General features: G+C 42.1%; 1 long non-coding RNA gene across 1 annotated transcript in view; it reads left to right on the plus strand.

Annotated features, from left to right (window-relative positions):
• LOC144338742 (uncharacterized) overlaps positions 1–24060 on the plus strand; it is a 38245-nt gene extending 14185 nt beyond the window's left edge. Inside the window, exons 3-4 of the long non-coding RNA XR_013413090.1 lie at positions 13624–13688; positions 22001–24060. This is a non-coding gene — a long non-coding RNA (uncharacterized LOC144338742). The remainder of the gene's footprint in view (positions 1–13623; positions 13689–22000) is intronic.
• Positions 24061–26481: the final 2421 nt, after the last annotated feature.

A 26481-nucleotide genomic window follows, 5' to 3' on the forward strand; every position in this document is an offset into this window, starting at 1 on the left:
TCCAGCAGAGGCATTTCTAGAAATGATATCGCTCATTTTATGATCCATGGATGCTAGGGATGCTAGGAATAGGGGCTATATGGGGCATACTAGTGTCTTCTGTGCTTAACTTTTGATTTTAGATGAAATAGCCTATTCCATAGCCACCTACTCAGGAAACTGGGGTCACATCATTGTGTTTGTGAGTTTTGTTTTTGATTTTGGTGTGGGTTGCTTGGATCAGAAATGGCCATCTGGTTCCTACCTAGGCTGGCACCAAGGGTTTTGCTTAACAGTGGCCTTGCCATTTGGGCTAGAGAATGCCAAGAGGCTTGGTCAGTTGGTTGTGGGAAGGCAATAGGCAGGAGATGTAGAGATACCGAGAGAGGCATATGAGGCAGAGAAACAGAGAAGCAGTCCTCCAGAGAAGACTTAGTTCCTGATGACTTTCAACTTCCAAGCCCCTATCTCAGTTTTTAATTTTTATTTTTTATTGTGGAAATTTTCAAGCATATGCAAAATTAAAGACAATAGCTTAATAAACCCCATGTTCTCATCGCCCAGCTTAAGTGATTACTGACTCATGGGCAATCTTGTTTCATTTAATTCCCACCCACTCCTCCTATCCTCTGGAGCACTAAAATCAAAACAGCTTTATTGAGACATAATTTACATACTATAAAATTCACCCCTTCTAAGTGTCTTTTAGTAACTTCACAGAGTTGCACAAATATCACCACAATTCAGTTTTGGAATATTTTTATCGTGTTGAAAAGATTCCCTGTGTCCATTTTCCTTCACTCCCCTTCCCATCCTGAGCCCCTGGCAACCACTTACCTGCTCTCTGTCTCTACAGATTTGCCTTTTCTGGGCATTTTATATGAAATGGAATAATACAACATGTAATCTTGTGCACCTAGTTTCTTACACTTAGCATAATGTTTTCGAGGTACAGCCACATTATAGAATGTATCAACCCTTCATTCCTTTTTGTGGCTGAATAATTCATTGTATGGATATACCACATTTTGTCTATCCATTCACCAGTTGATGAACATTTATGTTGTTTCTACTTTTTGGCTATTATGAACAATGTTATTATAAATATTCACTTCTAGAGCAGTTTGAAGCAAACCCCTGATATCATATCATTTCATCTGTGAATACTGCGGTGTGTACCTTTACATTAAACACAGCAGTCTTTTAAAAAGACAAACACAACACCATTATCACATGTGAAATAATTAACAATAAATCTTTAATGTCATAAATGATCCAATGAATGTTAAAATTTCCAATTATCTCTTAAATGGCGTAGGATTTAAGATTGTTTTACAGTTGGTTAGAATCAGGATCGAAATAAGCTGTACATATTGTGATTGGTTGATATGTATTTTAAGCATTTTTTTAAATCTATACGTTCCCCTTCCTCCGTCTCTCTCTCTCTCTATCCAATCTATTTGTTGAAGAAATGAGACCATTTGTTCTGTAGAGTTTCCCATAGTCTGGATCTTGCTAATTGCATCTCTGTAATGTCTCTTACTGTGTTCCTCTGTCCGTTGTATTTTCTGTAAATTGGTAGTTGGGTTAAGGCTTGATGAGATTCACATTTGCCTTCTGGCAAGATTCCTTCAGAAACGGAGTTATGTGCAACAGTGTCATCAGGAGATGCATGATATCTGGTCGTCTCTCTTTTTGTGATGTTAGCAGCTACCGGGCATCATTGACTAGATTCTTTCATTCATGAGGTGGACCCTTTCTAAATGCAGCCTGAATGAGACTCGCTGTCCCTTTCAATCCAAAGGACCTAACTAGCCTGAGGAACTCATGTTTAAGCCGAGGTAGCAGCTCAGCATTGGCTGGGGGTGTTGGTGAGGGGTGCAGAGGGAAGGATCTGGAAACTCTGGACAGGTGGGAGGATCTGGAAACTCCATCATCATGACATTTCTGCATATGTGTGTGTTTTGGATGGAGCTACTTGGGTGGTAAGCATGGTCTAGCAAGAAGTCCCGCCCCTCCAGGCCTTCCCAGAGGCCCACTTCTTGGGTTATGTAATATGCATACTGAATTTCTTCTTTTTTTTTTTTTTAGATGGAGTTTTGCTCTGTCACCCAGGCTGCAGTGCAGTGGCACAATCTCAGCTCACTGCAACCTCTGCCTCCTGGGTTCAAGTGATTCTCCTGCCTCAGCCTCCAGAGTAACTGGGACTACAGGCAAGCACTACAATGTCCCAGCATTTTTTTTTTGGTAGAGATGGGAATTCACCATTTTCGCCACGCTGGTTTCAAACTCCTAACCTCAAGTGATCCACCAGCCTCAGCCTACCAAAGTACTAGGATTACAGGCATGAGCCACCACACCCAGCTCCATACTCAACTTCTTATATCCATACTATTATAACTTTCCTCAGTCTCCTCAGTTATTGGATCCTGTAAAATCCATACTCCTTGTTGCTTTCTGACTTTCCAATGTCTCCTCTCCACACCATCCCCTCCACACTCTGTCTTTTATCTTCTTGTTTCCTCATTAATCCTCCCTCACTCCCCCTCATTCATTACCTGTCTTTCCATTTCTTACCAGTAACAGCCAGTTTGGGTACTGCATTATGCGGGAGTTGGGGGATATCTAGCCCAGCAGGTCTGATTTTACGGAACAGTCTAAGTACATTCTAGCAACTGGTGGAGAAGATGGGAATCTGCTGGATGGCAGTGTTTCCTTTTCACATTACTTTGTATTGGCCGGGTGTGGTGGCTCATGCCTATAATCTCAGCACTTTGGGAGGCGGAGGAGGGAGGATCATGAAGTCAGTTCAAGAACAGCCTGGCCAAGATGGTGAAACCCCATCTGTACTAAAAATACAAAAATTAGCCAGTCGCTGTGGCAGGCACCTGTAATCTCAGCTACTCAAGAGGCTGAGGCAGGAGAATCGCTTGAACCCAGGTGGCAGAGGTTGCGATGACCTGAGATCACACCACTGCACTCCAGCCTGGGCGATAGAGTGAGACTCCATCTCATAAAAACAAACAAACAAACAAACAAGAAAAAAGCAAACAAACCAAAAACCCCAATACTTTGTATTTGGCTTCCTATAGCATAGGTGAGTACCTGTTATCAAAACACGGGTGCAAAAGACAGATGAAACAGGGATGCAAATGAGAAGAGAGGATGAAGTGCACATTGCACTGTGCGAAGGAAATGATTCACATTTTCACAAATTCAGTGGTCTTTTTATAAACTATACCTGTCAGCAGGCCTCACTGTTTGAAGTAAACAAGCTTAAAAACCAAAAAAAAAAGCAAACAAGTCTATCTTTTTTACTTAGTGGAAAGTGGTAGATGTTGTAAGTAGAGACGCAGCATAATTCAATTTCACAACTCTCTGAGAGCTGCTATGTGCCCAATGCTGACATGGTTTCTGCTCCTGTGGTTCTCATCAGCCCACTGGGGAGACAGACACACAGGAGAGAATCAGAGAACAGGAGATGGAAACAAGCAAGTTGCTATAAAGTGGTTCATACATCAAATGCTGGGGGAAGGTCAGAGATAGAAGAAGATGATGTGGGCTGAGGGCTTCTGGGAGCAGCTAAGACCCTAGCATCAGCAGTTCATACCAGTGTGCTTGGTGACACCTCGGGGCCAACTGGACATTTTTCGTTCCTCTGTGCACAGAAAGCAGATCTTGCAAATCCTGGCGAAAGCCCATGCCCGAGTCCCAAGGAAAAGGCTTTGGGTGTCGGGGGCCGCTGCAGCTCCTGGTGTGTGCAATCAATTCCTAACTCAAGTGCAAAAGGCTTCCCTCAACCAGCCTGAGATACAGCATTCAAAGCACACCAGAGAAACGTTGGGGGGCGGGGGGACGTTTCCAAGGTGAACACGGATTAGAGCCAGCTTTATTTTCATGAACTCATATGCATACTTTTAGCTCCCGTATTTCCTGCTGGTTTGAAGAAGTGTGTAAGCAACCATGTGGACAGCTGTGCTTCCCATCAGTGAGGCAGTGCTGGGAAGTAAAAAGAACATGGGTTCCGTGTGAACTTGAGAGGTTCTAGAACCCCTCTGAGCCTTAATTTCTCTTCTGTAAGTGGGGAAAGTGGGGCTAACTAGAGTAACTCATGGGAACTATCTAGTGGGGCTAACTAGAGTACCTCATTGTTTTAAGGATCAAATGATTGGTGTGAAAGTGCTCACAGCAGCGGAGGGCAAGTAGTAGGTACTATTGCTATGATGATGGTGCAGTTCAGTGGCGTCCCACACAGGAAGCCCCCTGCGGTGTGTGGGACCTCCCCATCTTCCAGGCGGGCATACCTCCGGACATCGCCAGCTCTGGGTGATTGTGAGGTGCCGCAGGATGGGGTCTGACGGCAATTGCTCATCCTTAGCAGTTTAAAAATGACATTTGGTTGAGTTGCCGTAGGTGTTATGGATGCTTCCCCCTCCTTCATTTGCGTTTTGCTGAGTTGTCGTCAGATATTATCTGGTCGGATGTTCCCGACAAGTGCAGGTCCCTCCCCCTGGGCCGCCCAGGGGTGCCCTGCGGGCGGTGCGGGCGACTAGCGGAGGTTGGAGTGGGCTTGTAGAGACTCGCTCCTGCTCCCACCCTCTGGGAGGCCCCTGACCCCGCCCTCTCCCGGCTCGCGGCGAAAGCAAACTGCGCGCACGGCGCCCTCTGGTGCCCAAGAGCTGTCACTGCGCTGGTGCCCGCTGCCCCAGCTCTCCCGGCCCCACCAAGGGTGTTTGTGAAGATCCCTTGGCACCGCCGCACACCCTAACCTTCATTCCTGGGTGTCCTGACCACCCCCCACAGACTCATAAGACGCAGATCCGAGATCGCTTCTTGTTTGTTTGTTTATTTATTTATTTATTTATTTATTTATTTTTATTTCTTTAGCCAAGAGGTTACTAAAACGGGGGACTCTGTCGGTTCTTCACTTTGCAGCACCTGTCCCCGAGGGCGCCGTCTCCTCTAGAGAGCAGCGCCTGCGATAGGATTCAGCAAGGGTCACCAACACCCCTAACTCAACTCGAGGTGCGAGCCCCCATCTCGTAGCGCCCTCCCAGCTGTCATCTGCTGCCCTCGCGACCATTTTTGTTAGGAGAAGCACTGAGAGGAGAAAGGGGCAGTCTACCCATCACTAAACGTAACCCGGTGGCCCCAGGTGCAGCTCCATCTCCTCGGATGCCAGGAAGATGCCCGCGTGCCGCTCGCGCGCGGGCGCTGCAGTTTTAGAAAACCCGGTGTTTGGTCAGACATAGACATCGATTTCTACCCCCTACGCAGCTTCTGTCTATTGCTTGGCAAACTGTTAGAGTAAACTGGATTTAACCAAGGGAAAATAAATTTGCCAGGGCCTGCTGTGCCAAAATGTGGGTTGCTATCGGCAGGGGCGCTTAATGAGGACTGAATTATCATTAATACGTGGATGAAATTTATAGTGCATCATTAATACTTCTGAAAGACAACATTCCAGGCGTTGTCTACCTCTTCCCTCTGCAAATGTGGATGGGATTCAAAACGTGTGTCTGGATCGAGAGAGCACTTTGAAAGGCAATTTAATTGTCATTCATTTCTGAATTTGGCCATGGGGCTTGTAACACTGGCCTTCATTTCCCCCCTTCTCTGTGTTCTTAATGACACCAAGATTTCTCTCTGTTGCCACCTAATGAGTTTTACTATTGAATAGCAGAGGCTGCGAGAACATGTATTCATCCCTTCAAATGTTAAAATGTTTTAAACTACAAAGTAAGAAGAATTATTATTGTTTGAATTATGGCATTATCTTCTCTTATTTGAGTTTTTTTTTTTCCTTCTCCCCTCTCCTTTTATGTAAACTCGGTAGGACAGGTTTATCACAAGTAGAATATTCCAATTCAGTACCCATTACTAAATGTGTTTTCTGTGAAAGGCAGATTTGTAAGAGGTTGGAGAGAGAAAATGATAAGAGAAATACAATTGCAAAAAACATTGCATGCCACCTTTGAACAATCCAAAGCTTACAGCAGCACTCATATTGTGTGGGTCTTCTTAAACGTGTGTTTTTCTTCTTCTTCTTCTTCTTCTTCTTCTTCTTCTTCTTCTTCTTCTTCTTCTTCTTCTTCTTCTTCTTCTTCTTCTTCTTCTTCTCCTTTTACATCCTCTACATTTTACAAGGCCAGTGCTCTAACTCCTGAGCTGTGGAGCCAACTGCACATACTCTCTACATCTTAAATTCTATTGTCCCACATGTGCAAAATCCAAGGTTTAAACTTGATTTCTTCTGTCAGTTTTCAAATGCTTGCTCCTCTCTGCAACCGTGCAACTTCCTTGCAAGTAGAAGAATTGGGAGGGAAGAGTAGGCCAAATATCAAAGAAGATTCCCCCTGCTCATGACTTAGCAGAGACCCATGTATCTTTGACTTAGAGGGAAGTAGGCAAGACCCCTGAGAGAAGTAGGCAGAGGGCCTGAGGGGCGGACCTCTGCATGGTTAGTTTGTTTGTTTTCTGTGCTAGGCCTTCTTCAGTTGGGTTGGTAGGCTGGACTCCCAGAAAGGGCTATCGGGTATTCTCATTCGTGTCACCAGCACTTTTCAAGGTGGGAGGGAAGGAGTGATCTGGATCTCCAGGCTGGATGGTGGGTGGGGAGTTGGGCTAGCCTGAGGCCCCTGGGGCACATTTGGCAACTAGGAGTTAAAGTTTGGACTCTTCCTTCTCCCAAGTACTAGTACTTTGAGTGGTTTCCCTAGGACTCAGAGCCTCAGTTTCCTCATGTGGAAATGGACAACCACTACCTATAGGGCTGAGTGAGGATCAGAGAGGTTCATCAAGTGGGAAGCTCATAAGAAGAGTTTAAGTTGTTGTTCTTTCTGCTTTTGGTGAGATTGTGGATCCTGAGAACCTGTTGATTTGAGGTGGGGGTGGGGGTGCAGTAGAAGGAGAAAACACCTGTCCACTAGAATTCCTTTTCCATGAGAATAGTGAAGTGCAGCAACTCCTAGGAAAGAGAGAGAGGAGCATTCAGGTTCAAGGGGACTAGTGCTAGGGTGAGCACGGTGATTGAATAGGAATGCTTCTGAGTTTGCTAACCTATGGACCAGGCTGGATTAAAGAGCTGAGGACTTATCCCAAAGTTGACAGGATGCTGAACCATCATCAAATCTACCAACTGGGTGTAAGGAAAACAATCTCCAAAAGAATGAGAAGCACTGACAGAAGAAGCAAGAAGAACGGAAGTTAGACTCAGTAAGAACTCTGAGTGAGGGCTGTGATCAGTGTTTAGCAAAGGGAGAAAATGAAATCCCATTCTGTGGAAACACAGTATTTCTAAAGAGCCTTGCCTGGGAGCACAACCCCGCTGATGGGCAGGCAGTTAAGTGGATGCTTCTGGAGGCATCTTTCTGCTTCACATTCTCGCATAAATACAGATTTCTTCTTACTGTTTTCAGTGAAAGCCGAAATTGGTATCTTCTGTGCAGGATTAGACTGAGAAAAAGAGATTTTTAGAATCACAGTTTCCCCTTTCCTGAACAGTGTTAGCAATGATGGAATGGATTTTTATTCCAAGGGAGCCTTTTTATTCATGTACTCATTTATGGGCACACACCGAATGCCTGACTATCAGGAAGATTTTAATTTTCATAAGGCAACAAGCAGTTTTGGTTGCTATGGTGTTTGTCAATATCATTTTCACTACACGTCTTACAGAGCCTCCGTTCTATAAAACCTACGTAGAACTTCAATCTTACTGCTGCTGCTTTTTTTTTTGTTGTTGTTGGTCAAATGTGTGACAGTTATAGTATTAACAAAGCTTGCTTGGACGATGTAGACTCCCCTTTTCAAGGATTAACAATCTGAGGGGAGCTGTGACATTGCAGTTCTTTAAACTCTTTATCAGGATTTCTGTACAGATGACGGCTTTGAATCTTGTATTCTTTTCTGCCTGACTGGAAAAGTCAGCTTTTGCGAATACATTTAAGGGGAAATTAATCTGTAGCTAAGTGGGAGTGGGGGAGCTATGTGACGTGTTATGTAAGCTTCTAAAATGTCTTCTTCCTTCACAAATACAATTGAGAAAATCCCCTTTGTAACTAAAAGTCAATTTCTGCTGGAGGTGGGGTTAGCTTTCATTAGAAACATGATGGTATGCTTTATAATGTTTGTTAATTAGAATGTCTGTCTAGTGGTTGCCTTAAGGAGGGTGGGATCAACCCTTTACCCCTAATTGGTTTGGGAGTTGAGGCTGATGATGTCACACATGCACCAAGAAATATGAAAAGGCATACTTGCATCATGAGGCTTTCTTGGGAGAGCAGGGCAGGCCCCCAAACAGGTCCAAGAGCAGACACCCAATGGGGTTGAATAAAGGAAGGGGCTAGTGGCTTTGATTTTTATTGTAGTTAAGGCATGGGGTTGGGGTGGAAGTTCACATGCATGGGCTGAGGTTTGCATGGTTTGAACTTCCCCATGGGCTCCAAGGGAAATATTGCCTAGACTTTCGTATGGGCTTGCTCAAATATGGGGAAAAAGGGAAAGGGGATAGTTGGGATTGAAAGCTGTTAGCAGTGAAACATCAAAATCGAAGTGAGACTCTGTTGCAATTCCCCTCTGATGTTTCACTGATGACTGAATTGTGTCATGTTTTATTTACTTGAATTTGAACTTGTTTAAGTAAGCCATTATGGTACTCTATGAGGCCTGCAGCCTGAGACCAGTAAAGGAGGTGAATGTTTCTTTGAATATCTTGTTTAAGATACCAGCATTGTGTATTCTGAGAAGTGAAATGAGTGCCTTGGTCACTGTCAGTGATGTCTGGAACTCTGAAGAGGATAATGAGTTCCTTGGTGAGGCCTTGTATTATGGTGTTAAATATGTGCTTGATTTGTATTTTGGATATTTGTGAGGGAATAAATTTCCAGAATTCTTTGTCTTAAAGGGGGAAACTTTGGATAAGGGATCTTAGGTGCCATTGTTTAGACCAGATGGCCAGATTGTTGGCAATGTCCTTGATCAGGGACATCCAGGGTAGGAGATAGACAGCAGCAGCTTTCCAGCAACACTGCCATGTGTAAGGTGTACAGACTCCCTTTTCTGAGCATCTAGTTGATCCCAAGGGGCTCCCCATGTGATCATTGCATCTGAAACATGGGTAATCTCCTTTGCATCTCTTAAGGGACTGGGGACAGGAGAGGCCACCCCATCCTTTCAGTGGAATATGCCAGAGGACCCAGGTGTGGCTCCGTCATGTAAGTATCATTTTCATTTCAATAAGGAGGGGTGCTGCCCCCACAATCAAAAGCATAATGGGCAGCTGGGTGCACAGAGCCTCCTGTCAGAGTCTCCATCTCCAAAACGGCATAGTATGCAGCCAGCAGTTGTTGCTCTAATGGTATGTAGTGTGGGGCTGAGGAGAGTAGGTTTTTTTTTTTTTCTCATTAGCAGCCCACAGACAACTTATGGTCATCATAGGTGGTCCAGAGACTCCACAAGACAGAAGAGGTTGCTAAAACCTCTACAGTGAAGAACTCTTTGGAGGGCACTAATGGAACTGCCATTGCAGTTTAGACAGATTCTGGAGCTTTTTGTAGCAGGAGGTCCCATACAAGATGGGCTGATTTGCAAGTAACAGTATAAGTGAACTTAAGCAAAAATTGCAAACACAGAATATGTTACCTCCAGAATCAAAAATGTCTGAAAGATATTGGGCTTCATTTAATGATGTGGGTGCTGAGGGGGTCCAGCTATGTAGGGCAATGAGCACTATGACCATGGGGAATTTAGTTAAGGCAGTAGTTCTTGATGGTTAAGGTGAAACATACCTGTTTGTTTTCTATTTTTATATCTGGTAACTTCCTTAAGTGAATATAAGATCCCACATCTAAATTTAGAGGACCTCCAGGTATAACTATGATTTGAGCCCTAGTATCAATTGAGGCCATGAAAGTTTGCCAATTGGTGCATTTCAGCAGATGTTAAAGTTAATTTAGAACCTATGTGTTAGAGGTGCAAAAGCCAATCAGCACTCTTTCATTTTTCTGTTGCATAAATTATTTTAGTAAATTTTGGATATACAATTTGGTCAAACTGCAAACCTCTGCGTCAGCTACTCTTTCCTCACTTTATATTACTTTTTTGTTTTGTTGTTGTTTTTGTTTTGGTGGTAACCAGATATACCTTATGGGGGGAAAGGGGTTGTCTCTGATCATGTTCATAAATTTCTTCCTCCAGAGAGTCCCAAATCAGTATCATCAGGGTTAGGGGCCTTTAATATGACAATTATTATTTCATTGGGTCAAGGTACACTAAACTTAAGTCAAGTTTGAATTAACTACTTGGCATGTTGATCAGCTGTGGCTCTCAATAGCACCTAGAGTCTTCATTGGTCCATTTTACAATTGTCCAATAGGGGGATGGTGTCCTCTGGCTCTTTAGGAGGAGTAGGAGAAAAACATTTAGAGTGCTTTTCATAAGGGTTTCTGTCATGGGTGTTTCACCTCATAATTCTGAGGATCAGGATCTTTGTTGCACTAGAAGCACTTGAGGTCCCAATGAGCCATCTTCTTTTAAGAATGTGACCTCAGCACTCGACATAGTGACTAACTATTTTCTTCCTCAAACCAGCAATCACCCATGACCGCCTGATGGGCCTGTATATTGCACATGGTATCCATCTTTTTCTTGAACATTCTATGGAATGGGAACAATGCCTGGCTGAAACACACAACCAATAGACACAGCGTAAGAGTCATCTCCTTGAGTCTAGCATCAGGCACAGTTTGTGCTGAAATTGAGACACATGATTCAATCTGAAACAGATAGGCTCGGGCTGAGATACCAAAACTGGGGCCACTTTAGGGAGGGCTGCAATCCTGTACTCTTGTCCCTAAATGCAAAACTTCTGACTTAGGGCAACAACTCTAACACAAACTTACTAGCGGGCAGGAGCACAGCTCAAAGAGCACACTCAGGCAGCACCTCTGAGTGCATGCTTGCCAGTAGGCTGCAGAGCCAGTTAGTAAACTGAAAGCAAGAGAAGAAAGCCCTCCAGGAGGGAATAGTCATCTCTTAGACCATCCAGCTCTCAGCACCAACGGTCTTGAGGTTTATTATCAGAGAGGAAGGCCAAGTCCCTTACCCCTACCCAAGAGTTTGGATCTTGAGACTGATGATGCCACACATGTACCACGAGGGTATGAAATGGTTTATTATTCACATCATGAGGTTTTCTGGAGAGATTAGGGAAAGCACTCAAGTCTGTCCATTGGGCTGAAGTAAAAGAGGGATGAATGGCTCTGGTTTTTCGTGTGGTTAGGAGTGGAGTCGGAGGGAAGTTCTGTGCATGTGGGCCAGAGTTGTTTTTTTGTTTTTGGTTTGAGCTTCCTTACTGGCACAAAGGGAGGGAGTGTTTGGGCTTTCTTATTGACTTACCTAGATGTGGGGCAAAACGGGAAAAGGGGAGTGGGGAGCTCAAAAGCTGTCAGCTGTTAAATACAAAAGATGGAGTTGGACTTCCTGTTACAATCTCCCTGTCACTTTGGGTGATATATTACATGCACTAGTACAGTTAAAGGGTAATGTAAGATGAATAAAATGATGAAACTGCCAAATTACTTCAAGGGAAAAATATCACATATTGAGTCCAGAGGAAATCAGTTGGGATACAAAAATGATCACATACCACAGAAACAAAAACAGAGCTCTAGGATGAGATAATTTTGGCCAAAGAAAATAGAGCAATCCCACCAACAGTGTAAAAGTGTTCCTATTTCTCCACATCGTCTCCAGCACTTGTTGTTTCCTGACTTTTTAATGATTGCCATTCTAACTGGTGTGAGATGGTATCTCATTGTGGTTTTGATTTGCATTTCTCTGATGGCCAGTGATGATGAGCATTTTTTCATGTGTCTGTTGGCTGTATAAATGTCTTCTTTTGAGAAATGTCTGATCATATCCTTTGCCCACTTTCTGATGGGGATGTTTGTTTTTTTCTTGTAAATTTGTTTGAGTTCTTTGTAGGTTCTGGATATCAACCATTATGGAAAACAGTATGGTGATTCCTCAAGGATCTAGAACTAGAAGTACCATATGACCCAGCCATCCCATTACTGGGTATATACCCAAAGGATTATAAATCATGCTGCTATAAAGACACATGCACACGTATGTTTATTGCAGCACTATTCACAATAGCAAAGACTTGGAATCAACCCAAATGTCCATCAGTGACAGACTGGATTAAGAAAATGTGGCACATATACACCATGGAATACTATGCAGCCATAAAAAAGGATGAGTTTGTGTCCTTTGTAGGGACATGGATGCAGCTGGAAACCATCATTCTCAGCAAACTATCGCAAGAACAGAAAACCAAACACCACATGTTCTCACTCATAGGTGGGAACTGAACAATGAGATCACTTGGACTCGGGAAGGGGAACATCACACACCGGGGCCTATCATGGGGAGGGGGGAGGGGGGAGGGATTGCACTGGGAGTTATACCTGATGTAAATGACAAGTTGATGGGTGCTGACGAGTTGATGGGTGCAGCACACCAACATGGCACAAGTATACATATGTAACAAACCTGCACATTATGCACATGTACCCTAGAACTTAAAGTATAATAATAATAATAATAAAAATAAAAAGATTAAAAAAAAAAGGAAAATAGAGAATTCTTTGCCTGTGCCATGGTCACTTCCTGAGAGCTCCCAAAGAGATGAGAGAAAGTAAACTCCTAGCACCATCTCATTTAATACGTTTTCAAGGAAGGTTAAGGCTTTAAAAAAGTTCTTTGTCTACATTTAAACCTAAGCTCCCTATATCTCTGTCTCCTTTCTCTTCTCATGGTAATGACCACTTTTGGGGTAACCAAATTGCTCTTTCTCAAGCTACATCATTGTCCAATCTGGTGACTGCTAGCCATGGATGGTGTTGAGCACTTATAATGTGGTTAGGATGAATTAAGTTGTGCTGAAAGTGTAAAATACACAGACTTGGATTTTGTATTAATTTGTTGGAGTTGCCATAACAAAGTACCACACACTGAGTGACTTAAAATAGGAGAAATGTATTGTCTCACAGTCCTTTAGGCTTAGAAGTCCAAGGTCAAAGAGCTGACAAGATTGGTTCTATCTGAGGGGTGTGAGGGAGAATCTGTTTAATGCTTCTCCTGTAGCTTCTGGTGGTTTGCTGGTAATCTGTGGCTTTCTTTGGCTTGTAGAAACATTACGCTGATCTCTGCTTTCATTTTCACATGGTGTTCTCCCCATGTGCATGTCTGTATCTGTGTCCAAATTTCCCCTTTTCATAAGGACACATGTCATTTTAGATCAGGGCCCAACCTAATGATCTCATCTTGATCATCTGCAAAGATCCTATTTCCAAATAAGATCCATTCACACGTACTAGAGGTAAAGACTTCAATATCTACTGAGGGGACACAATTCAATTCATAACAGATTGTGAAGACCTAGTGTGATAAAAAAAAATGTAAAACATCTTATCAATAATTTTTGGTTCATTACACATTGAAATGATAACATTTTGGATATACAGTTAACCCTTGAACAATACTGATTTGAACTGCACAGGTCTACTTATACATAGATTTTCTTCCATCTCTGCCACCTGTGAGACAAAACCAACCCCTCTTCTTTCTCCTCCTCCTCAGCCTACTCAATGTGAAGACAATAAGGATGAATACCTTTTTGATGATCCCTTTCCACTTAGGAAATAGTAAGTATACTTTCTTTTTCTTAATGATCTTATTAATAATTTTTCCTTGCTCTAGCTTACTTTATTATAAGAAAATAGCATATAATACATATAACATACAAAATATGTGTTAATCGACTGTCAGCGTTATTGGTAATCCTTCCAATCAAGAGTAGGCTATTAGTAATGTTCTGGGAGAGTCAAAAGTTATATGTGGTTAGGGTCAGTTCCCCTAAGCACTGCATTCATTGTTCAAGGGTCAACTATATTGGTTTAAATATAATATATTGTTAAATCTAATTTCACCTCTTTCTTTTGACTACTTTATTTATTTATTTATTTATTTACTTTTTGAGACAGAGTCTCACTTTGTCACCCAGGCTGGAGTGCAGTGGCGTGATCTTGGCTCACTGCAACTTCCACCTCCCGGGTTCAAGCAATTCTCCTGCCTCAGCCTCTCGAGTGGTTGGGAATACAGGCACCTGCCACCGCACCTGGCTAATTTTTGTATTTTTAGTACAGAAGGGATTTCACCATGGTGGTGAGGCTGGTTTTGAGCTCCTGATCTCAGGTGATCCATCCGCCTCGGCCTCCCAAAATGTTGGGATTCCAGGCATGAGCCACTGTACCCGGCCCCTTTTGACTTTTTAAAGAGTGGCTACTAGAAAAGTTTATAATTAATTATGTGGCTTGCATTTGTGGCACAAATTCTGTTTCTATTAGACAGGATTGCTAAAACAAAGGTTGGCAAACTACAGCTTGCATGCCTGCCCACTGTCTGTGTTGGATATGAAGTTTTACTGGATCACAGCCATGTTCACTGGTGTATGTGTTGCTGTTTTCACATTACAATGGCACATTTGATTGCTTTTGACAGAGATCAGCTGGTTTACAAAGCCTAAAAACTTACTATCTGGCCTTTAACAGAAAATGCTTGCTGACATCTGCTCTAAAACATGGCTTTAATCCTGTCAATGCCCTGCTCCAGAACCTACAGTATCTCTCGATTGTTTATTGGAGACCCTCCAGTCAGCCCACTCTGGTCTTTATCATGCCTTATCCTTCTCACCGATCATTAGAGAATAAGCTGAGTCCTTGACTCCTCTTGTAGGTCCTACACTGCCTTGCCACTGTCTGGCACACTAGGGCTGTAAGGAGAGAGTCATATACTTCGTTGCAAATGTCACAGGCACTTGATTGGCAGGCGGGGTGTGAAGAGAGGTGACTCCTAACAGAGCTGACCTTTACAGGGCTTCCATTGCCTCTCATCAGATGTGTGAAGGAAAACTCATATCAAGGCAGTTCCAGGTTCCACCTGCAGGCACTGGAGAGTTCCATATGTTTGAACATTCTACTGCTGCTTTTGATACCTGCAGCTATCATTTATTGAGAGCTTACTGTGCACCAGGCCTTTTGCTAAAAGCATTATCCAAGGCATTATTTCATGTAATTTTCTCTAGCCGGGAAGGTTGGTACAGTTAGTTCTGCTATAACTCTTGTTTTGAAAAATGTGAATTTGCTTTATGTGATTGACAACATTAGGGAACAATTTGAGCATAACATGAACTTTTTGTTTGCTTATGGGCAATTTCTTCCACAAGAAACAGTTAAGTGAACACAAGAAACTGTTACCCAGCTGAATTGAACCAGGTAGGAAAACACAAAGCATGGGCATTTCCTGCGTACACACACACACACACACATACACACACACACATACAACATTTACCAGCTACCTCAGTTCACCAAGATGTGTGGGATGAGCCACACTGGGCCACATCTGCTGTTACAACTTCTCTTTGATTTCAGATCACCTTCCTTTCACTACTTCACAAGAACTAACAAACTGTGACTCTTCCAAGAGTCACTTCCACAAGCAAACTTCAGATCTTTTTAAAGTTCCACATTTATTGTGGCATTTATCTGCAAAACTGTGATGCTGTTTTCATTAGGTTCTTATCTTTTGAAATGCTTTGATGATGAAGTTTTTGAGTGTTGTACCTCTAAAGCCATTTTTTCCCCACAAACCCTCTGACTTTTAATGCACAATTCTACACAGTGTGGAAATTTTTAGGACTACATATGTCACAGTTTAGCAGAACTAGCTTACTATAATTACTCCCATTTTGCATGTGGCAAAACTGAGAGCTTAAGAGGAAAAGTGACTTGGCTATGGGGCTATAGAGCTGGATTTTGAATCCAGATCTCTCTGACTCCATAGCTTAAACTCTTGACTATCCTACTCTGTTAATTTACAACCTATAACATAAACTGTACTTTTGGCTACCCGACTTTTTAAAACAAAAGTTGGAGAGATCTGCTGGAAAGTAGGCCAGCCCAGAGCCTTTAGTTTACTTATGACACCTTTGTTTTGCTTTGTTTTCGTGTGGCTGGGGGTTTGACAAATGGACTCAGAGTTTTGTTGCTTTCCATACTTCTCCAATTGCAGTACTGAGGCTGGAGGGAAGATTGGGAGTGGCTAGTGAACAGGAACCTCTTACAGAGGACTGGGGAGGAAATTAATTCTCTCTTTGCCTAAAGATGCAAGCATAATGGAAGATCTGGGCGTCATAGGAGGCCGTAGAGTGAGTCAGCAAATCAATGCTGGTTGCTTTTTGAAAGCTAATGCAATGCTGTGATGTGTAATAATAACAGAAATACAACCTACAGGAATCATAAAATAACCCTTAGCATTGATCAGGGCCTTATTAGAGTAGTGTGATTAGCTTGGGGTCTGTAATTGAATGGAGATGTGAAGAAGTCAGAGGAAAGAGAAGGCTGTTGTGGCTTGTCCCTGAATCCTGTGTGCTGCAAGGACTCTGTACACAGGCTCCCTTCTCATCCCCTAACTGTCGCACTGGGTATTGCTATGACATCATCCTAAGCCTGTAGGCTCTGAGAGAATGAAAGATGAAGATAGAGCATGAGGAATATGATTTGCCAGGAGGCAGAGTGCCTAGGTGGCAAAGGCAGAACAGGGTACTTAGAGCAGAGATTAGCAAGGAAAGCTGCAAAGGGACACAGTTAACTCAAACGTCAGCCAAAAGTGCTGTTTACACTGGCAGCTTGCAGTCAAGGCAGGTTTGCTGAGGGAGAAGCAGAGCATATCGTCAGGTTAGGACTGCAGAGGGGGTGAATCTGTTCGAAGTGGCGAACTCCAAGGACTGGGGATGATTACTGAGAACTCCAAAATCTTTGGTTGGTTAAAAGCAAAATTATTTTATAAATCTGAACACAAAAGCAACACATAATTATTGTAAAGGATTTGGAAAATAAAGAAGAGCAAAAGAAGAAAATACCAATTCCCTCATATCCTACCACTTAGAGATAAGGTACTGGTGTTTTTCTTCCCAGTCTTTGCTCGTTACATGTTCAAAACTGTGCATAAAGTAATACTATGTTGTTAAAGAGCTCGGCCTCTGGAATCATGCTGCCTGGGTTTGAATCCTGGTTCTGGCGTTTAGTAACTATGTGCCCTTAAGCAAAATCAGTTATCCTTTCAGATTTTCAGTTTCCTCATCTGGAAAAATTGGGGGTGGCTGGTCATGGTGGCTTGTGTCTGTAATCCCAGCTACACAGAAGGCTGAGGTGGGAGGATCACTTGAGCTCAGGAATTCGAGGCTGCAGTGAGCTATGGCCATACCACTGCACTCTAGCCTGAGTGACAGAACGAGTCTCCATCTCTATAAAAAGAAAAAATTGGGATGATGTCAGTAACTGTCTCACAAGGATTGTGAGATTAAATGTTATGTTACACCATATATAGCTTTAGCATAAAGCTTGACACATTGTGAGCACTCCGTCATTTCAGTTATTCAATGACTATATTATAAATGCTAAATTATATATACATATATAAATATATGATATATATCATATATAAATATATGATATATATCATATATAAATATATGATATATTTAGTGATTATTTATTGAGCCAGGCATTATTATTTGCCAGGGACTGTTCTAGGCACTGTGTATACAGCAATAAAGAACAAAAAAATATGCATACTGCATATGACTTCTGAGTTTTGCTTTATCAACTTAAATTAAATGAGCATTTCCCCATGTCATTAAATGTCTTAAAAATAACCACTTTCATTGACTGTATAGTATTCCCTTATATTACTTGTCCAGGCCCTAATTGTTGGACATTTCAGCTGTCCATTTTTTATAAATGAAAATTATGGTACACATTTTTTTTTCTGGATTCCCCCAGCTCCTACCAGATTGAATTCTAAAAGAGGCATTGGTAGGTCAAAAGCTTATGATGCAGAGAGCTAAATTGCTTTTCAGAAAGTTTTCTATCATCTTCGTTAGGCCATTCCCTCTTCCTACTGCTTAATCTTCATAAAGAAATCCTTTTAAAGTCTTAAATGACTTTATTTTAATGTTCTCTGGTGCTCATGAATAAAAATTACCTGGTTGGATAAGCTCATGAACTTTGAAGAACACAGACTTCTGGAAGGCTGGACTGCTCCTCAGGAGATCCTGAGCCACCAGTAAGATGGTACTATGTTCACTTGAGAGTCACTGCTAAGGCAAGTGGAAGGCTTTGTTGGGCAGTGCCATGATCTCCTTAGTGATTCAGAATGGGAACTGTGGTGGTTTTAAAATATGACTGCAAATTCTTTGACACACTTCCCATTGAGAGGTGGGATCTATGTCCCCTTCTGCTGAATCTGTGTTTTGTGACTGCTTTGACCAGTAAAGTATGAGGGAAGTGATGCTATGTGATTTCTAAGACTACACTAGAAGGCCATTCAGTTTCCACTATGTTCACTTAAATATTCATTATTGGACACTGACTAGCATGTAAGAAGTCTGGTTACCCTGAGGATACCAAGCTGCAAGGAAGCCCAAGCCACATGGAGAGGCCACATGTAGGCACTCTGGCAGACAGTCCCAGCTGAACCAAGTTTTTAAGTCATCTCAGGCCAGGAGCCAGACACATGAGTTAAGAAGCCTCCAGATAATTTGAGTCCTTAGCTATTCATCTCTTTTCAGCTAAGGCCCAGACATCGAGGAGCAGAGAAAAGCCTTCTCTGCCGTGCTTTTTCCGAACTCCTGACCCCTGGACTCTCGGGGCACAAAATATGGTGGTTGTTTTACACTGCTAAGTGTTTTGGGATGCTTTGTTAGGCAGTAGTAGATAAATGGAAAAATCATTCTTGCTTCTCAATGGAGAATAGCTTGGAAGGAGCAAGAGTGGAATTGGAGAGAGTAGTTAAGAGTTGCTGCTGTAGGCTGGACATGATGGTTCATGCTTGTAGTCCCAGCACTTTGGGAGGCTGAGATGGGTGGATCACTTGAGGTCAGGAGTTCGAAACCAGCCTGGTCAACATGGTGAAACCCGGTCTCTACTGAAAATACAAAAATTAACTGGCCATGGTGGTGGGCACCTGTAATCCCAGCTACTCGGGAGGCTGAGGCAGGAGAATTGCTTGAATACGGGAGGCCGAGGTTGCAGTGAGCTGAGATCAGGCCACTGCACTGCAGCCTGGGTGAGAGAATGAGACTCCATCTCAGAAAAAATAAAAGAAAAAAGAAATAAATATATATGTTGCTGCTGTAGTCAGGGTGGCCTGGGCTAAGGTTGTGGAAGAGGAGATGAAGAAATGCCCATGCATTTGAGAGATAGGTAGGAGGTATAATCCAAAGGACTTAGTGATGAGCTGAACATAGGGAGTGAGGGAGAGAGAAGCCCAGGATGATTTCTAGGTTTTATCTTGAGTGACCAGTTATATGGCAGTGCTTTTAAAGAGGTGGGGAAGAGTGAGGGAGGGACAGGCAGGGACAGGGGTGGAGAGTTGGAAATTGTGAGTTCTATTTTGGATCTCTAAGGATCTCTCACAGTGGCCCTGACAAAAGATGATGGTGGCTTGGAGTTGGTCATTTGCAAAAGGGAAAGAGAGGAGAAGAGGGGCTAGATTTGAGACCAGTTAAGGAGTTGAGCTTAAAAATGGATAGGATCCTTAGGACACAGAAGACAAAGATTATAAAAGAAAAAAATGATAAACTGGATTTTATCAAAATTTGTAATTTCTTCTCACCAAGTGACACCATTCAGAAAATGGATAGGTAAGCCACAGACTGAGAGAAAATATTTACAACACATATAAAACAAAAGATTTATATCTATAATGTATAGAGAATGCTTACAACTCAATAATAAGAAGATAAATAATCCAATTTAAAATGGGAAAGCGATTTGAATAGATACTTCCCGAGAGATATAATAAATGGCCAATAAACACATGAAAAAGTGCTCAACATTATTAGTTATTAGGAAAATACAAATCAAAACCTCTAGATACTACTACACAACCACTGAAATGGCAAAAATAAAAAGACTGACAATACCAGGTGTTGGCAAAGGTGTGGCACAATTGGAATATTTGTACAGTGTTGGTGGGAGTGTAAAATGGTACAACCACTTTGAAAAAAACTAGCAGTGTTATATTTAACTATGCATACTTTACCCTCTATTCCAGCAATGCTGCTTTTGGGAATTTACCCAACAGAAAAGAAATGAAAGCATACATTCACACAAACACTTGTAAGAGCATGCTCATAGCAGCTCTATTTGTCATAACCTCCAAATGGGAACAACCCAAATGTCTGTCAACTGGTGAAGGGATAAACAAACTGTGGTACAGTCATGTATTGGCATTCTACTCGGCAATACAAAGGAATGAACAACTGAATAGATAAATCTCTATATGTGGCCTCTCCATGTGACTTGGGCTTCCTCACAGCTTGGTATCCTCAAGGTAATCAGACTTCTTACATGCTGGTCAGTGTCCAATAATGAATATTTAAATGAACATAGTGGAAACTGAATGGCCTTCTGTGTGTAGTCTTAGAAATCACATAGTATCACTTCCCTTGTACCTTACTGGTCAAAACAGTAATGACACACAGATTCAGCAGGAAGGGACATAGACTCCACCTTTCAATGGGAAGTGTGTCAAAGAATTTGCAGCCATATTTTAAAACCACCACAGTTCCCATTCTGAATCACTAAGGAGATCATGGCACTGCCTGACAAAGGCTTCTAATTGCCTTAGCAGTTGAAATAGACTACGTTGCAAACAATCAGACCAGTGGTTGCCTCTGAGTATGTTTGTACTCACCATAATGGGGCATGAGGGAACTTTCTGGGGTGATTGAAATGTTCTATATCTTGATAGGAGTTCGGGCTATCCCAGTGTATGCGTTTGTCAAAACTTACTGAATGTTACACTTAAGATTTGTGCATTTCTGTATAAATTTTACTTGTAACAATTGTAAAGGAGCAAACGAGGGATGGGATGTAGGTACCAGGATGAGACCCGCCATGAGCAATTGCAATGAGTTGGGCATGGTAGTGTCTTGGTAAGCCCTTCCCTGAGAGCAGCAGCTTGGATTCATTGGTTGCAGCTGACCTCTGGGATTCCTCGTGGGGGAACTGCCACCAAAGTGAGTGGCCTCTCTCTGGCAAGAAAGTCACCTTTATCTACCTGACCAAAGAGCTACCTATTCCAGCTCAGGGAGAGCCTAAGAGTCAATTGGGGTACACAAGAGCTGTTATTGCTTTGCGCTTAACATACAAGAAGAACCATTAGGAAATTGATTCTATTTCTGATGTGAGAAATTTCTGAGTGAACCTAAATCACTCCAGTTCTTGGCTCTGCCCCTATGCTCTCCTCCTCCCAGTTTACTGTTGTCTCCCACTTGGAACAAAGCAGTTGTCAGGCTTCAAATTTGCCTGAGGATGGTCTATTATGATCAGCCCAGACACAATGAGGGAGAAAGCTCTTACTGTTGCATAATTATTTTCGGTAATTAGTAGAGCTGGGGAGTATGAAAATGACTTCCAATGTTCGTGGCTTAATAGCATGACTCTGTTTTCTTTGCAACTTTTCTCCAGTGCAAAATTTCGCAGTCCCACAGGCATGCTCATTATATGAGTCCCCCCTTATCCACAGTGGATCTGTTTCAAGACCGCCAGTGGATGCCTGAAACCACAGATAGCATCAAACAATGTATATATTATATTTTTCCCTATACAGACATATCTATTGATAAATTTAAACTTATAAATTAGGCAGAGTAAGAGACTAACAACAACAATAATACAATGGAACAATTATAACAATATACTGTGATAAAAGTTACGTAAATGTGTTTGAACTCCCTTTCTCTCTCAAAATACCTTATTATATATAATATTTTCAGACCATGGTTGCGAGTAACTGAAACTGTGGAAAGGAAAATCACAGATAAGGGGGGACTACTGCTTGTAAAAACAACAAAAATAGCTTTTTTTATTTTCTTTTTTTTTCGTAGGCTCAGCAGCGATCCGGTCCAGGGGAAAGTGAAGAAAATGCAACCTGTTTAAGGACAGCCCTGTTTTTCTTTGAGATTTTTTTCCTGCCATGACTGCTAATGAATGACCCAAGATGCTCTTGTCGCAGTGTGATTTTTCTCCTGCTTGTTCCTAAAGAGATGCCAAGAAGCTGAGGAATTAATGATGTCACAGTAAAATTGTAGGGGTTACACAACGTGATTCTGGAAGTTAGGCTGCTGAATTTCAGATAGGAGTCAGCAGAAGCTGGGTTTCTGGGGAGAAAAAGATGCTGCGTTAAAGCCAACATTTTTTGATGAATGCAAAGAAATGTGCCGGTTAACATAGAGTGCTTCTTTCTTAAAGCAGGTAGTCAGGGTTTGCATTGAAAAAATCAAAGAGTTTGCCTTGGAAGTGCTGCATGTTGATGAGCCAACAAAGATGGTAGTTGTGATATGGCTGTTCTGATAGCTCCTCTCTGTTTCTCATCACTTACATCCAACTTATTTTCTTATTAAGCCATATCATAAATGTTTACAAATCAGCATCTAGAGAAAGCACTGGGAGTCAGGAAGCCTGGGTTTGAGGCTTGGGCCTCTCATTAACCAGCTGTATTACTTGAAGCAAGTCATGTAACATCCTATGTCTTAATCTCATCATTTAGAAAGTGTGGAGGGTAGCACCTATCTATGCCTAGCCCTCTCCCCAGGATTATTGTCAGGAGAAACATAGAATAAGGTGAGGCAAAGTGCTTCACGAGAATATAATACAAATGCACCCGGTATCATATCTGTGAAATGCTTGTCTCATACACAGTACTTATGTGACCAACCAATGACAATGGGTTATTAGTTGGTTATTCATGCTGGAATTATGCATAAATGTTTTTGTGGAGGATAGCTGGAGTGAAATTGTGTAGCCATGGATTGAGCTAATTGCTGTCCGGTATATATCTGTAAGCCCCAGGAGGGGTAAATGCAATCTCATTGCCAAATGGTCTCTAGGATTTGAGTGGCCAACAGCCAAGTAGCTGCCAGTTGGTTGTTTGCATGTAGTAAAGGGGTCACACCACACATACATTTCACTCCATCTCTCTTGTGCATGTTGGTAAAGATGCAATTTCCTCCTGGGAAGCCAGAGCTACTTGCAGAAGCCTGCATGTTAAAACAGGAGGTGTCTGATGCCTGGGAAGGGTAAGAGAGGCACCAAGATGAGGGAATGCACCCAGCTCTGCATCAAAAAGAGTTAGTTGACTCTTCTACCCAGACTGATTGGGAGGTGGGGTTTCTGGTTAACCAACTGCTTTGCTTAATAGATATTGTGCCACATGAATGGATGGCACATGCATAAAGGCACGAGAACACAGCAAACATCTTATGGCAAAATTATATTCCATGCAATCGAATGTACCTTTGTTGATTCAAAAACCACTTTGGGATCTTGCAGCTTCTCTCAGCAGCCACATAAACCAAGGTTACCACTACATTGTAGATAATGTCACTTTACATTTATAGGCTGCTTTAGTGTCTGCATGCAGCATAGAGCACTTTACAGTGTCCTATCCTCTCATCATGATTTTGAGTGTCACAACAGCCCTGTGCAGTAGGTACTGTGATTTTCTACATTCTTCTGATAGAAAACAGTTCAGAGAGGTAAAATGACTTTCCTCAGGATTGTACAGCTAGAAAGGAGAAGAACTGGACTTAAACCCAAGTGACGTGGCAATGACAGGAGTCCTGGGGTCTAGTGTGCAGAGCAAGCCAATTTCAGCTATATTGCAGACTGTGGAAAACCTATCTCAGTACTTAAAATAATACATATTTTCCTAAAGAACAGAGGAAATAATTAATTTTTCTTGGTTTTGACATGTGGGCCAATACTAGGAGTTGAGTAAGCACTATTACCATTATTCCAAGGGGTTTCACTAAGCTCTCCATTTTTACACATCACTACAGCGTAGTGATAATGTAAGTCACTCCATTCCTCTTCTCCTTCTCACTGCCTGCCTCCCTGCTCAGCCCCATCTTCTCTAAGAGTAGATGCAGATATTATTACAGAAAAATGATTATAGTTGTAGACAGCTGCTAATGCTGATCCATGTGGCATTTGACATGGTCCCAAAAATGGGAGAAGAAAAAAAAGCCAAATTGAGTGCTTCCTTTGACCAGTGACTTTCATCATCAATAAGTAGTTGGATGCCTTCTGTGCAAGTAAAGGGAGAAATGTTTGCCGAGTACATTTCTAAACTGACAATGAATAATAGTATTAGGAATGTCATCAGGCTGAGAAATCTCTTAGCAGCAACTATAAAAGCGAGACTATATTCACTTTATATTGACTTTACTGAAGATGTACTCACATCTTCTCAATGGTTCCAGGCTGGGAATAGATTTCTGGTTTGTCTCATAATCATAAAAACTTCATCAAGTCAAAGTGTGTACTCAGCAACCCTCCTAGGGCTATACCCATAACCGTTACTCACAAAGTCTTTCATCAATGCATACTTTAAATGGTTACCAATTGATATTTATAAATTTCTTACTCCTCCTAAAGAATGGCCCAGGGAGAATTTGCAGCAATATCCAGGCAGGGTATTGAACTGGTGAAGCATTTTACCTAAATGGGGATTAGGTCTCTGCTGTAGTACAAAGGAAAGGAATTCTCTAAACAAGTCTACAAGGGCTCTGCGAGTGGCTCTTATGACTTGACATTGGGGCCGCTGACAGGTTATGGGAATGCCATTAGAAGCTGTTTCACTACTTGAATTTCTAAACTAATACGAGACATTTTGAAGAGAGGTGCAGGGAAAAAAAATCTGGTCTCAGTACCAGGGAACTTTATGTAGAATTACTCTTTGCCAAATGTGGTGTTTCCACAAACTTCCATTGCAACAAATGCAGCTGTTGAGAGGAATTGTACTCATGATTTGTGATTCACTAGTGGTAGACCACATGCTGGCCTGAAAAATGGCAAACTGGGAATGCTCTCTCTCTGGCTGACAGTCTCCTGGGAGCTACGGAAAATGCAAATTCCTCATTATCAATTTGAGTTTTCATGTGGCTCACCAAGAAGCAAATTTCCCAAGAACCAACAGTCTCTATGGGAAGAAAATAATATGGCAGAAAAAGAAGGACCTGCTTCCACAGCCAGGCATTCAGCCTTATAACCTATGTCTTCCTGCTTCTATTTGTAAACAAAGAAAACTAAATGCATTCAGGGTTATAATGCCACATTAATATTGCTAAAACTTTTCTTTCATTCTTTTTTGTTTGTTTTTGAGACAGAGTCTCATTCTGTCACGCAGGCTAGAGTGCAGCAGTGCAATCATGGCTTATTGCAGCCTTGACCTTGCAGACTCAAGTGATCCTCCCACCTCAGGCTCCTGAATAGCTGGGGCCACAGGCACACACCACCATGCTCAACTAATTGTTTGTTTTTTTTTTAGAGGCAAGGTCTTACTATGTTGCCCAGGCTGGTCTTGAACTCCTGGGCTCAAATGATCCTTCTGATTTGGCCTCCTAAAGCACTGGGATTACAAGCCTGAGCCACTGCACCCATTCTAAAACTTTTCTTGATGCAGATGGATCATGGAAATAGAGCAAATGTGCAGCAAGCATAGGTGACGTTTATGGACCTTGCTAACTTTCTAACAGTGCTTATTACAACGTTTCACTGGCATATAAAATGATTTGGACATTGTCATGTTCTCAGGTTACATGTGAAACAAATTTCTCTCTCTTGAGGAATATTAAAAGCCAGACTGAGGAAGAGAATGACTAAAGAGCTCTTAGAGGCTTGCATACTCACACGCAGAAGTAAGAGATATTTTACTGTGCTTTAACTCTGCTGAAGGCAGCCTAGCAAGAGGGGAAACCCTTGGGAAGAAATTGAGCATTTCCAGTTCATATAGGGATGTGAATTTTACTCACCAACGAGAATATTATAGACACATTCAGTTGATAATGTGCTTTTCCCACCAGATCCTCAGTTGGGTAGCTCAGCTGGGTTTCACTTGAATTTGTTACCTTACAAAGTTAAACACAGGTTTAAGACAGTCACAAAAGACTGCATATCAACACAGAGTAGCATCTTAGACCAACTTCTTGAGGTCTATAAGAATTAATTCAGTTGGCTATCAGAGATAGAAACATGGGAGGTTGGCAATGAAAAGTGAGAAGAGAAAGGTGGTGGAAAAGTTCAAGAGTTCAGTGAGCCCCTCAATAAATTGCCAAAAATATTGTTCCCTGGATTATTCAGAGTGAGATTTTCAATAGAATCTACAGGCAAATGCTAGACATCACTAGTGCCTCTGACAAATGGTTCAATCCACTGTTTGCTTTACTGGAAAGAAAGATCATGAAATCCTTTTTCTCTATTGCTTGTTGATTACAGTGCTTCCAGAATTTCAAAGGCAATATATAATCCAAGGGATATGACATGACGTTTAATTGTAGCATCAGTCCCATTCCGAATGGCTTTTGGT

The sequence above is a fragment of the Macaca mulatta genome, chromosome X, assembly GCF_049350105.2.
Source record: "Macaca mulatta isolate MMU2019108-1 chromosome X, T2T-MMU8v2.0, whole genome shotgun sequence".
Lineage (NCBI taxonomy): Eukaryota > Metazoa > Chordata > Mammalia > Primates > Cercopithecidae > Macaca > Macaca mulatta.